This window comes from Staurois parvus, unplaced genomic scaffold (assembly GCF_062004578.1).
Source record: "Staurois parvus isolate SC_StPar_1 unplaced genomic scaffold, SC_StPar_1.0 ptg000885l, whole genome shotgun sequence".
Lineage (NCBI taxonomy): Eukaryota > Metazoa > Chordata > Amphibia > Anura > Ranidae > Staurois > Staurois parvus.
The window spans coordinates 2,301,718-2,313,832 of record NW_028318681.1 but is presented as its reverse complement, the minus strand read 5'-3'; the positions used below and the strand labels follow the sequence as shown (position 1 = coordinate 2,313,832).

General features: G+C 40.6%; 2 long non-coding RNA genes across 22 annotated transcripts in view; one reads left to right on the top strand and one right to left on the bottom strand.

Moving 5' to 3' along the window:
• Positions 1 to 12,115, bottom strand: part of LOC149442481 (uncharacterized) — an 876,277-nt gene that overhangs the window by 166,318 nt on the left and 697,844 nt on the right. Inside the window, exon 18 of one of the 21 annotated variants that reach the window (XR_016307177.1) lies at positions 4,127 to 4,285. The exons of the other annotated variants lie outside the window; for them this stretch is intronic. This is a non-coding gene — a long non-coding RNA (uncharacterized LOC149442481). Of the gene's footprint in view, positions 1 to 4,126; positions 4,286 to 12,115 lie in introns of those variants that run through there. 21 annotated transcript variants of the gene reach the window in all.
• Positions 6,379 to 11,618, top strand: LOC149442487 (uncharacterized). Its single transcript, XR_016307186.1, has 2 exons — positions 6,379 to 6,480; positions 11,133 to 11,618. It is a non-coding gene; the product is annotated as an uncharacterized LOC149442487 (long non-coding RNA).

Sequence of the window (12,115 nt, the reverse complement as noted above, 5' to 3'; positions counted from 1 at the left end):
TGGGGGTAAAACAAGCCTCATCATTGGTGTTCATAGCAGTAATAGTAATTGCCCACATTGATGTCAATTGATAAAGTAATGTCCCCCTGCATTGCTGTCTGTGACTGCAATAATTACACCTATATTGGTGATCAGTATTGTGCTATTTAAACCCCCTTCATTGGTGGTCAGTGGCAGTTTTACTTAACTTGTTTCCTCCTTGTTCATTGTCATTCAATTTAGCCATTAGCCGCCCGGCCTATAGCCATTTGGCGGTCGCAAAAATGCTGCAGCCTTCCGGGTGCACGCCATTTGGCGTGCTCCCGCACATGCGCAGTTCGCGCGGTTGCAGAGCCGCGCAGCGGTGCGATCTGTCACCGGCCGTGTGCCTCGGACACGGCCGATGACAGATCTGAGTACCGGCCCCGTTGCCGGTACCATGTGACCTGCTGTGACTAATCACAGCAGGTCACATGACAGTTGTATACAATGGATGGCTTCATTCATGCCATCCATTGTATACTAGTGCCTAGCTGTGAATGGTCACAGCAGGTCACATGCACATGTCATGCGATTAGCTGTGGCCAAATCACAGCTAAGCACAAAAAAAAAAACCTGAATGAATCGATTTCATTCAGGTAAATGCTTGCTTATAGCAAAGTAATTCTTTGCTATAAGCAAATTCTATAAAAAAAAAAAAAATCTGATCACTTCCCCAAAGTAGTACAATGTTACTTTGGTAACATTGTACTACTTTGGTCATAGTAAAATATGAAAAAAAAATCTTAAAAAAAAAAAAAAAAAATTTAATTAAAAATAATAAAAAAATAAAAAAAATATATATATATTTTTTTTTCATACTGTCACCAGTCAGTGTCCCTGTTCACCGCCATGTCAGTTATATGATGACGCTGTACTGCACTGGTGACAGTATGTAAAAAAAAAAAAATAGTGAAAATAATTTTTTCATTTTTCAAAAAATTATGAAAATAAAATACAACTTCAAAAAACTCGCCATTCCTCTTATGAAGTACGTCGGACTGTCTACTCTGCAAAAAGGGGTCATTTGGGGGATATCTGTACTATTATGACATTCTTGGACCTCAAGAAATTAGATTGGCTGTCAGTACTTCAGGACTGATCAATTTTCAGATCTATACCGTAGTTTGTGAACGCTATAACTTTCCTACAAACTAAATAATACATCTTAATTTGGGTTATTTTCACCAAAGACATGTAGCAGAATACATCTCGGCCTAAATTTATGAAGAACAATTATTTATTTGTAAACTTTTATAACAGAAACAAAGAAAAACGTGGGTTTTTTTTCAAAATTTGTGGTCTTTTTTTGTTAATTTAGCAAAAAATAAAAACCCCAGCGGTGATTAAATACCACCAAAAGAAAGCTCTAGTTGTGTGAAGAAAATGATAACATTTTAGTTTGGGTAAAATGTTGTATGACCGCGCAATTGTCATTCAAAGTGTGAGAGAGCGCTGAAAATGGCCTGGGCAGGAAGGTGTAAAATTGCTCGGTATTGAAATGGTTAAGAGGGCACTTCAATGCCCACCAATGTATGGAGGCACGTCATAGTGACTGCCAATTTGGTGTTCAGTGGTTAGGTGACCCCCTCACATTGGTTAGGCATGGTCAGTCGTCACAAAGCGGAAGATTGTCACAGGTTCCAACTGAGTTTTCAAACTGCCTTCTTCCCACCTGTATACAGCCCTGCCCTATCACTGATTCAGTGGGCAATGCGCTGACAATTGCAAGCTAGGGGTGGGAATAATGGTTGGGAAAGGGTGGGACCAGCAGGTACAGTTGGCACTAGGAATGTTGGTGGGCAGGCGGCAAGGCTAGTGGGCAACACTACGGTTGATACTGCTTAAACCCTCTAGTCTCCAACTGGTGATGGACCCAGCCCAAAACATGGCTGGCCTCACATAGGAACCACCAGGCTGTGCATTGGGCACCAGGGATATTTACAATGTGAGGAATAGTATATGATCATGTAAGGCACTTAGTGCAGAAGATAAACCAGAAATTTTATGTTTAAAACGAAAAAGGCAGAAAACTTTACTGAACATGTATGCAATAAATAAATCTGTCCTGAATTTTAATTAAAAGCTTGCTGTGCTTTCTACTTCAGGAGATTTGTAATCAAAGGCGATACCGACAAAGGAGAAAGGCTGAACTGGTGAAGCTGCAGCAGACTCATTCTGCTCTGAACTCCAAGGCTCTGTTTTATGAAGAACAAGTAGACTATTACAAGAGTTACATCAAGACTTGCCTGGACAACCTGGCAAGCAAGGGCAAGTGAGTACCAAAGATATTCTTTCTGTGATTTGGGCGGGCTTGGTTTGACTTGTGTTTTCAACACAAATAGACTTATTTTTTTTAATTATATTTAAAAAGTGATGTTTCGTTACCAATATCAAGCAATCAGATTTTAGAATTGGTCACTTTCAGAACTTAGATGATTTGAAATTTGGTTGCTGCTGACTGCTTTTTTTTTTTTGCTTTTTAAATATTAGATACTTTCTCCTTTTCTATAAAAAAAACACAGAATTGGGAAACATTCAGTTTATTTTTTTATTTCTTAAATTCAGAGTTTCCAAGAAACCAGGAGGGGTGAAAAAGAGCAAGAAGATATCTCTGAAATATACGGCAGCCCGGCTCCATGAGAAAGGTGTGCTACTGGAGATTGAGGATCTACAAGCAAACCAGTAAGTGTATACCAGCCTGAGTGACTTTATACATAAAACCGTGCCCTTCATTCAAAGATATTAGACTGCAAATGGAAGATGTGCACACGTACCCGAACTTCATGCTGACAAGCAATCTACTTGATGTTTTTTTTTATGGAAACTAGAATAAGTTAAATTGCAGAGGGCAGTCCATCCATGGGATAGACATGTGGCAGGACAAAGATTTTGAAGTGGAATATCTGTGTTTTCAAGAGCCACTGAGGCACGTTCCATTGAGAAAAAAACAAAACAAACACTCTCTCCAACCCAGTTGGTGCACTAACGAAGTACTTTGAGCCCGGGTTCACACTGATGCAGTGCGGGATTTGCACTGGTTTGTGTGCAAATTCTACACCTCATCATATTCGCACCCCGTTCATACAAAACGCTGTGGGTGTGTATGGTAACAGCACCCCGAAATCGGTTTGCAAAACATGGTGAGATGTGCAGAATCAGATTGCATAGGTGTGAATACCCATGAAATCCAATTCTAGTGCGAACAAAAAAAAAGGGTCCTGCAGCTTGCCCAGGAATGCAGTGCGGTTTCTGTGTGAATCACATGTGATATACCACACCGCATAAGTGTGAGGGCTCAAGGGGAAAAGTAAAGGACCAGTCTGTCTTGAGTATGTTTTTCATCAATCACTATAATGTAACTTTTATGCAGTTAATGCAAAAATACTTTATTAGCCAAAAGGGTTTTTTTTAGCATTGCCTCTTCCAATAAAAAGCAGTTGTAAGAAAACTGTAGCTGTCTTTATTAGGCCAGCCTCTGTATTTGTCAGTCTTTTTTGAAGTCCCTTGTTCATCTATCATCTCCCTGCTGCTATGCTGTTGACTGTACCTTACCCTGCCCGACATTCCAAAATACACTGACTAAAAAGCATGCGGGAGGTATAAGTGAAAATAAGTATCATACATAAGACTGTTAGCAGTTTGATTTTGTACTATTGGGCAATTACTGAGTAGTTCCATTTCCTTATGCCCGGTCAAACCGGTGCGATTTCAGGTGCAATTTGTGAATTGAAATCGCATCTAATGAATGTGAATTTCAGTGTCTTAACATGTGCGATTTGCTACAGCGTGATTTCTAAAGTAGTTCTTGCATTACCTTTTCTTCAGTTTTGTTGCAATTTCACATACATAGAATATAATGGAAATCACACTGCAAATTGCAAGAAATTGCTGAAAATCTTTACAAGTAGCAATAAAGTCTTCAGAAATCAGACCTGAAATTACACACAAATCGCACGATTTTAAATTGCAGTGGTGTGATTAGAAAGTATTCAGACTCTCATTTACTTTTCTCAATTTTGTCATGTTGCAACCTGATACTACAGTTTAAATAATTTTTTTCATTAATCTACACTCAGTACCCCATAATAACAAAATGAAAACAGGATTTTAGAAATGTCTGTGAATTTATTAAAAATAAAAAACTGAAATATCACATTGGCATAAGTATTCAGACCCTTTGCAGCAACACTTGAAATTTAGCTCAGGTGCCTCCCATTTCTCTTGATCATTGCTGAGATGTTTCTACACCTTGATTGGAGTCCACCTGTGGTAAGATGAATTGATTAGATGTGATTTGGAAAGGCACACACCTCTCTATAATGCAGGCCATAGACGGGTCGAAAATCGGCCGATTTTTCAGCCGAAAAAAGAAAAAAAATCAGCCGATTTTCACACCGTTAGTGGGTTAATTGGTCGGCCATTTTTTGGGGTTTTGGCACTTTTTTTATCGGTAAAGTTAGGAAAAAATCAGCCGATTTTCCCGGCAATGATGGGCAAATCGGCCGATTGTTTTACCAATAAAAAATCTGCACATGAGCCGTGACCTGCAAGAAGAAGAAAAAATAAGAAAAAGAAGAATTCCAGTCCGCTATTATATTTTATATGAAAAGTATTGCGGTTGCAACAATGTATCTATTTGTATCCGAATAAAAAACAGCTGTATCCGAAATGGATACATTGTTGCAACCGCAATATGTTTTCATGTCAAATATAATAGCTGTGCTCTCTGCAAGGAACAGAAATAATTAAATGCCGGCCGTAGACGGGACGAAAATCGGCCGATTTTTTTATTTTTTACCATTGGTGGTAACGGCGGCCTATTAAACGACCGATTTTTCGTTTTTTTAAAAATGGCCGGTTTTCGACCCGTCTATGGCCTGCATAAGGAGGGTGGTGCGGCTGCGGATCCGCACGAAAATCCGTGCAGCTGTACCACCCGCACTGAGGAATGCGGACCCGGGGGCTGGTGCCATTAGTTCTAATGGCACGCTGCCCGCACTGGAAGACGCAGCCGTAATGCGAACCGAGGCTCCCATGCGGGCTGTGTATTCAGAAGAAGTGCAGGGACTTCCCTGCATGTCACAGGAGTCCATTCAAATGAATTGGCTCTTGTGCCCGCGCAAAACGAAGCCCGCACGGCTGCATATATGTGAACCGGGGGTAAAAGGCCTCACAGTTTACAATGCATACTGTATCAGAAAAAAAAGCCATGATTCAAAGAAACGGTCTGTAGAGCTCCGGGATAGGACTATTGCAAGGCACAGATCTGGAGAAGGCGATAAATCATTTCTGCTGCGCTGAAGGTTGCCAAGAGCACAGAGGCCTCCATAATTCTGAATTGAAAGAAGTTTGGCACAGCCAGGACTCTTCAATGATCTGGTTGCCCGGCCAAACTGAGCAATCGGGGAAGAAGGACTTCTGTAAGAGAGGTGACCAAGAACCTGATGGTCACTCTGATTGCTCTCCAGAGATCCCATTACTGCAGCCTTCCACTGATCTGGGCTTTATGGCAGAGTGTCTAGACGGAAGCCCCTTCTTCCACACTAAAATTACACTTCATTACTCTGTTAACTAGGATCCTGTTTCTCTCTTGTTTACACACCTAGCCCATTCTGCTAGTGTTGTCTTGTGTATCTACCCACTGGATTTCAGCCATTTGTGTTATGAGAGGATTGCCCTGTGTACCTCCCTTCCCTTGAACAATTCCCTTCCCCTTTAACCCACAGCTGCTTCCCCTCTGGGTGCTGGGATTGCATCACTTCTCAAGCCTGTCTTTTGCTCACCTTCCTTCTTGTATTTCACCAGATCAACAAAATGTTTCCTAATAAGCATAAGTTAGTATACATTTCACCTTTTACATTAAAAATTAAGTTTACTCTCCTGAGATAACAAGACAGGGAAGCAGAAATTCCAGATTTTGTGTAATGCAAGCCACACACAGGTCGAATTCTGTAAGAATTTTCTTTCGAAAATTGGAACGAAGAATTTTCATTCGAATTTCGCACCATTAGTTTCTAATCATTGATGGAAGAATCATGCGAGAAACTTAATCGAAAAAGAAGCATGAGCTGTGGCCTGGAAAGAAAAGAAGATTCCCAGCCACGAAAATTCTTTTCTTTAGCAACTTGAGGTGAAATTGAAGGCTTGGTTGGTCAAATTTCAAAATCACTGGTGGCACCATTGGATTACAAAATGCACAAAATTTCCGATTTTCTAAAGAAGGTGCAGAATTTCATTGCTGGTTTCAGTGTTGAAGATGAATTTCTTTTTTTTATCTCATGCTGTATATATGTGTTGCAACACTGTCTGTCTGACACACCCCTCACACTTGTCATCTGTTGTCTATGCAGATTTAAAAATGTGATCTTTGAAATATCTCCTATGGAAGAAGTTGGTGATTTTGAAGTGAAAGCCAAGTTCATGGGTGTTCAAATGGAAACATATATGTTGCATTATCAGGTAATCTCATTGGAGTTTTGTTAACCCATTATCTGTACTATTTGCTCATGGTCTGCCAAAAAATGAAAGACTGCACATTTCCAATATAGCAGAGAGATGTCTAGGTTATTATAACTCTGAAGTTACGATTCATGTGCTTACTGAAAAATTAAACCAGACTTAATTGCTTTTTTTTCTTTTTTAAATTAAGTCGCAATACTACTATATAACTTTTATAAAGATAAATTATGATTTATAGAAAGGGGAAGGGACACTTTTCATGCCTTTACTATTCATTACTGCATGCCTGTATGTGTGTAGAGGTAAGAAAGATCATTCATTTGATATGGGCTGCCAAAGCACCATAGCAGACCTTTGTAATGCACATGCAACGGTTTTTTTTTTTTTAATTTGCAGCACACCACAGGACCCTAATAACATTTGTGCACTGTAGCACCTAAAATGTAGGTCTTTTATGCATTGGGAATGTGCATTTCAAATTTAAAATGTGTTTTACCGCAAAGCAAAGATGTGAATCTTTGAAAGTGTTTTTTTTTCTCCTCACAAGAATGACCATTGAAGTGTTTGTGTAGGGGTAGTGTGAAAATATATATTATTTTCTTAAAGTGATTTTAAAGATAAGTTTCTCTATTTTATTTTTAAATCAAAAAACTTGTTATACTTACCTGCTCTGTGCAATGCCTTTGCACAGAGTAGCCCCAACCATCCTCTTCTCAGGTCCCCCGCCGACGCTCCTGGTCCCTCTCTCCTGCCAAGTGCCTGCATGACAGCAGTGAGAGCCGAAGGCTTCCAATGCTTTCTCAGGTGTAGGGAAATATCGGCTGAAGCCTATGCTTCTTTCATCTACTTCTGCCCCCAGGCCCACTTAGGCAGTCCACAAACTCTATTTAAAAAGTTTCAGTATGAAGATGCAGCAAGCACTTTGGGGGGGGGGGGTTGATTGTGAACCCCAGGGGTCCTTGGGTAGTTTGTGTCTCAGGAATTCAGGTTCAGAGAATGCCTCTTTCTACTCACAGGCTAATCCTTTTTTCCTGTGGCACCCCCTTCCCCTATATGGTTTTGCTCACTGGAGAGCCACTATTCCTGGGGCTACTGTCTTGCCCTTCAAAACAGTTTGGGCATCATCTGCTGCCACGTCTTCAACAAGAAGGAGTAGGGAGTCCTTTCTGCGTGAAGGAAAATAGTCTGGTTCTTTCACTGCAGCAGGTATCCTCTGAAAAGAACAGATTATATCCTGATGACTTTGTGAGACCTGTGCACCTGCAGATAGGTCCCCTTCCTTTGACTGATCATCAGCTTCTTAAGAAAGGTTCTTCAGATGCTTTGTTTTGTTCTGCCCTCAATGTATTGCTTTTAGCTGTACTACAAAGATATCTGTCCCTTGCTCCATGATGTCTGATACTTCTCTAGATCTGAAGGATCGGGGGCTTTCCTTTTTTTTTTTTTTTTCTCCTCCATATCTTTATTTAACAATAAAACAGAGTACAGAGATCATACACAACAATGGTAAAAAGAAAAGTATACAGGGATTTCCGTGTACAACATCATAATTATAATGTCCATAATACAAATAGTAGACTTTGTAAAACACAGCAAATAAAATTATGAGCTTATTTAATCCCCCGGCTCAGCAGAAAAATAAAACATGGCACCTGCCCTGGTCTATAACTGGCTTATGAAGCAAGGACTAAGTGAACCGGGCAACGCATATCCGTAATAAAGGAAAAATGGTTCAAAAATCAACTCGCCAGCCAGCTTGCTCAGCAGAGCTGTACAGACTGAAGAGAGGAAATCCGATACCATATGTGCCATGTTACACGTGGCTCTCTGCACTCATTAACATTTTTAAAAATGGGTGGGGGTAAACTCACCTGAACAGCGTGGGAAAGGATACAATAGCGTGGGAAAGGATAGATGCCGTGCTCTTACTTTCGGGTCCCATAAGACAAGTTGTGTTCTGCTAACATTACAGGGTTTAGATCCAAGTTTAGTAGGGCTGAATAATCAGAGCAGACATTTTTTTCAAACATGTATCTCTTGTGCTCTCTGTTGCAACCAAGTCTTCCATTTCATTGATTTCCCTGATTTTTGCTAGCCATACAACATTCAAGGAGGCATACCATTGTTTCCTTGGGAGCTTTCATAGATCCAGCGCTTGAGGTCAGGGATAGACAAGGCAGTTTCTCAACAGGATCCTCTGAAATGTAACAACAGCACCTGTGCATGCCAGGGAGCATGTATGAGCGCCAGTGGTCCCCTTCTCACCAGTATATGGGGCTATGCTTTCGATTCCATTTCCTGCCTACCCTTGTGGGGGGTGCCTTCTCTTCAGTCAAACCCTTGAGTCACATTGACTTTGTGGAATCTATCCCTTGGATTCTCTGGTCTCACTCTTTTTCACACCCGATGGCTGTTTGTTTTTGCTGCTCAAGTTTTCCCTGGTAAGTGTCACATAGCCAGTTTGGTTGTCTAGCCAGACCTCCTCTTTAATGCTTGACTTTGTGTCGTTTTGATTCTAGACAGCTTAGTCCTTCCCATGAAGATTGGCTAGTCTTTCTCACCTGGACCTGGTTTGTCCTAATTACTTCTTGGGACTTTTTCCTTCCAGGGTTTGTCCCCATTTTCTGTTGATCACATCCAGTTGTGTTTTTATTTTCTTTTGTTACTATAGTTGTTCCATCTGTTTTAGTGGGTAGTGGTTGATCAGCTTTTAGATCCATGTTTAGCATTCCTTTCTGTTTGGTGCAACTCTCTGGCAGTGATCTCCAAACTGTGGCCCTTTGCTTGCCTTTATCTGGCCCTTGGGGCACTATTCCACCAACTGAAACCAATGATGGAGCACCATTCCCCCTACTGACACCATCAATGGGGCACTGTTCTTTTTGTTATCAACAATGTGGCACTATTCCTCCTATTAACCACTTGTCCTCCAGAGGATTTACCCCACTTAATGACCAGGCCTCTTTTTGCTACTCGGCGCTGCACTAATTCAACTGATAATTGCGCGGTCATGCAATGCTGCACCCAAACAAAATTTACGTCCTATTTTTCACACAAATAGAGCTTTCTTTCGGTGGTATTTGATCACCTGTGCGCTTTTTATCTTTCACGCTATAAACAAAAAAAGACCAACAATTTTGAAGAAAAACTATATTTTTTACTTTCAGCTATAAAAAATATATAGTAAACTCAAAGTTAGTTATAAATTTAAGCCAAAATGTATTCTTCTACATGTTTTTGGTAAAAAAAAATCCCAATGAGTGTATATTGATTGCTTTGTGTGAAAGTTATAGCGTCTACAAACTATGGTATAGATACTGCAATTTACGCCATTTTTTTGCTATACAGCGCTGCGCTAGTTTAACGGACAATTGTGCGGTCATGCAATCGATACATACATGAAATTTATGTCCTTTTTTTCACACAAATAGAGCTTTCTTTCGGTGGTATTTGATCGCCTGTGCGGGTTTTTATTTTTTGCGCTATAAAAAAAAAAAAGCTGACAATTTTGAGAAAAAAAAACAATATTCTAGAGTTACTGCAGCCCTGCTCTCTGTCAGTGATTGCCACTAATCGGCGGGACACAGCCGGTAACTGACACCCGTGGCCGTGATCGGCGGGACAGGTAGGGCGGTGGCGCGCCCCCTACCTGTTTTGCAAACACGTTTTAAAACGTGGTTTTGCCCAGCCATGCCGCCCTGCCAACGTATTTCTACAGTGGCTGGGCGGCATGTGGTTAAAGCCAATGATAGGGCACTGTTGCCAGGGCATTTTCTACTCCCACTGGCCACAGTCCAGCACCCCTAAAGGCGGAAGGACAGCAACCTGGCCCTTTGCTTAAAAAGTTTGGAGACCCCTGGTCTTGAGCATCAGGCTGATTCTGTGTCCTTCCTTGGTTGTCTGGCAGGTTACTCTATCGGGTAAGAGGCTTAGCCTAATCAAGTGTCAGATGTTGGTCCTTCAAGCATCTCTTCCCCAGTCCTGTTGGGCTTGTTAGAGGTTGTTCCTCTGTAGCACACCACATTTGGGTGTCCCAGCAGCATCTAAATTGTGTGTCTCTCAATGGGCAAGAAAAGAAGTAGGAATGCAGAGTATCTAGCAGCCAATTGAGGGACACAGGTCCTACCATTCTGTGTTAATGTTCAGGTACTGCTTGCTACCATCTGAGGCATGCTTTTGTAGATGAAGGGTTATCATGAGGTTGGTTTACAATTTGTTGGTTTTCCAATGTTTAATCTTCCTGCGGATAATAGTAGAACCTGACAGCATCTGAATTTCTGTGTTCATCAATCAATTCCAAGAAATAGATTTTAGCAGTTTGCAAAAAGATCATATTAACAAGAGAAGAGAACAGAAATGTAGAACTGAAGGGTTTTTTTTTTTATATATATATAGTTTGCAGAGATTTCCACACCATTCTACCAGTGGGCTCAACTATTGCTAGTTTTGTTACTGACAATGATACCCTGTAACATAGCTCAATGAATGTGCCAGTACGTGTCCAGATCATCCATGTAAAGGTCTGCGTGTGTATCCTAAATTTGTATGAAAACAAGACATGTATTATGTGTTCTCCAATCAACTTTGCAGATTGAATGCAGGCTTTTATACCAAGTGTTCACCTTCCTGATTTTCCCCATTTGCACTTTCAGGACCTTCTCCAGCTGCAGTATGAGGGTGTTGCGGTTATGAAGATGATTGACCGAGCAAAGGTCAATGTAAACCTTCTCATCTTCCTTCTAAACAAGAAGTTCTATGGAAAGTAAAGTCAGAAGAGCCTTCAGAGCTGGTGGCGCTAGTGGAAGAGGCACCACATTGCCTTCCTGTCATCAATAAAGACACAATGGCTGCAAAACTGCGCAAAATGCTTTTGTACACATTAGGAGCTGTATGCCTACACTCTGCCAGGACTGTATTTTACTCTGTGATGCCATCTGTGGTGACTACAGTGTTAATGAAAATTTCTCTTGGAGGTAACTTAGAATAGAAGAGGACTGTTCTAGCAGAGTCGCAATAACTGCATATTTAGATACATATTATAAAATGTATTGTTTAATGTAGTTTACAGTGATTGTTCTAGTATCTTCCAGGGTCACTATTTGTTGACTGTTTTTAAACATGGAATTGTATGATCCATATTGAATAGTGCAGGCACTTTTTTGCTTTATGGGCTGTGATGTTCTAGGCACAGATATTTTTATACCTAAGGTATCCATATACAGTAGCCTATTTATACATAATCCTTTTTTTTTTCTGTTTAGCCTGTGCTCCCACTGTTCTCAAACGTCTAGTCATTGGCTACTGTTAAACATCAGCTTTTGCTTTTTCTGGTGTAGGCCAAATTGTCATGTAAAATCAGTTGTCAAAACTCTTAGCCAGACGATGGTTTATTTTATTCATGTTCCTTTTCAACACAATGATGATGATTGCACTATTCCTTGTAATGGAATATATCCAGTTCTAAGGATTTCCTTTGGCTACCTGTACCTCATATACTAATTTGTGTTCTATGAAAGTGTTGCCAAACTGGAATGTAACTCCAGGCAATGTTCTTTCTGAAAGCTGAACTGGTGCATGTTTTCATTTTGGTTTACCTTCAATGCATTCCTTACTTTCCTGCCCCCTAACCACAAAT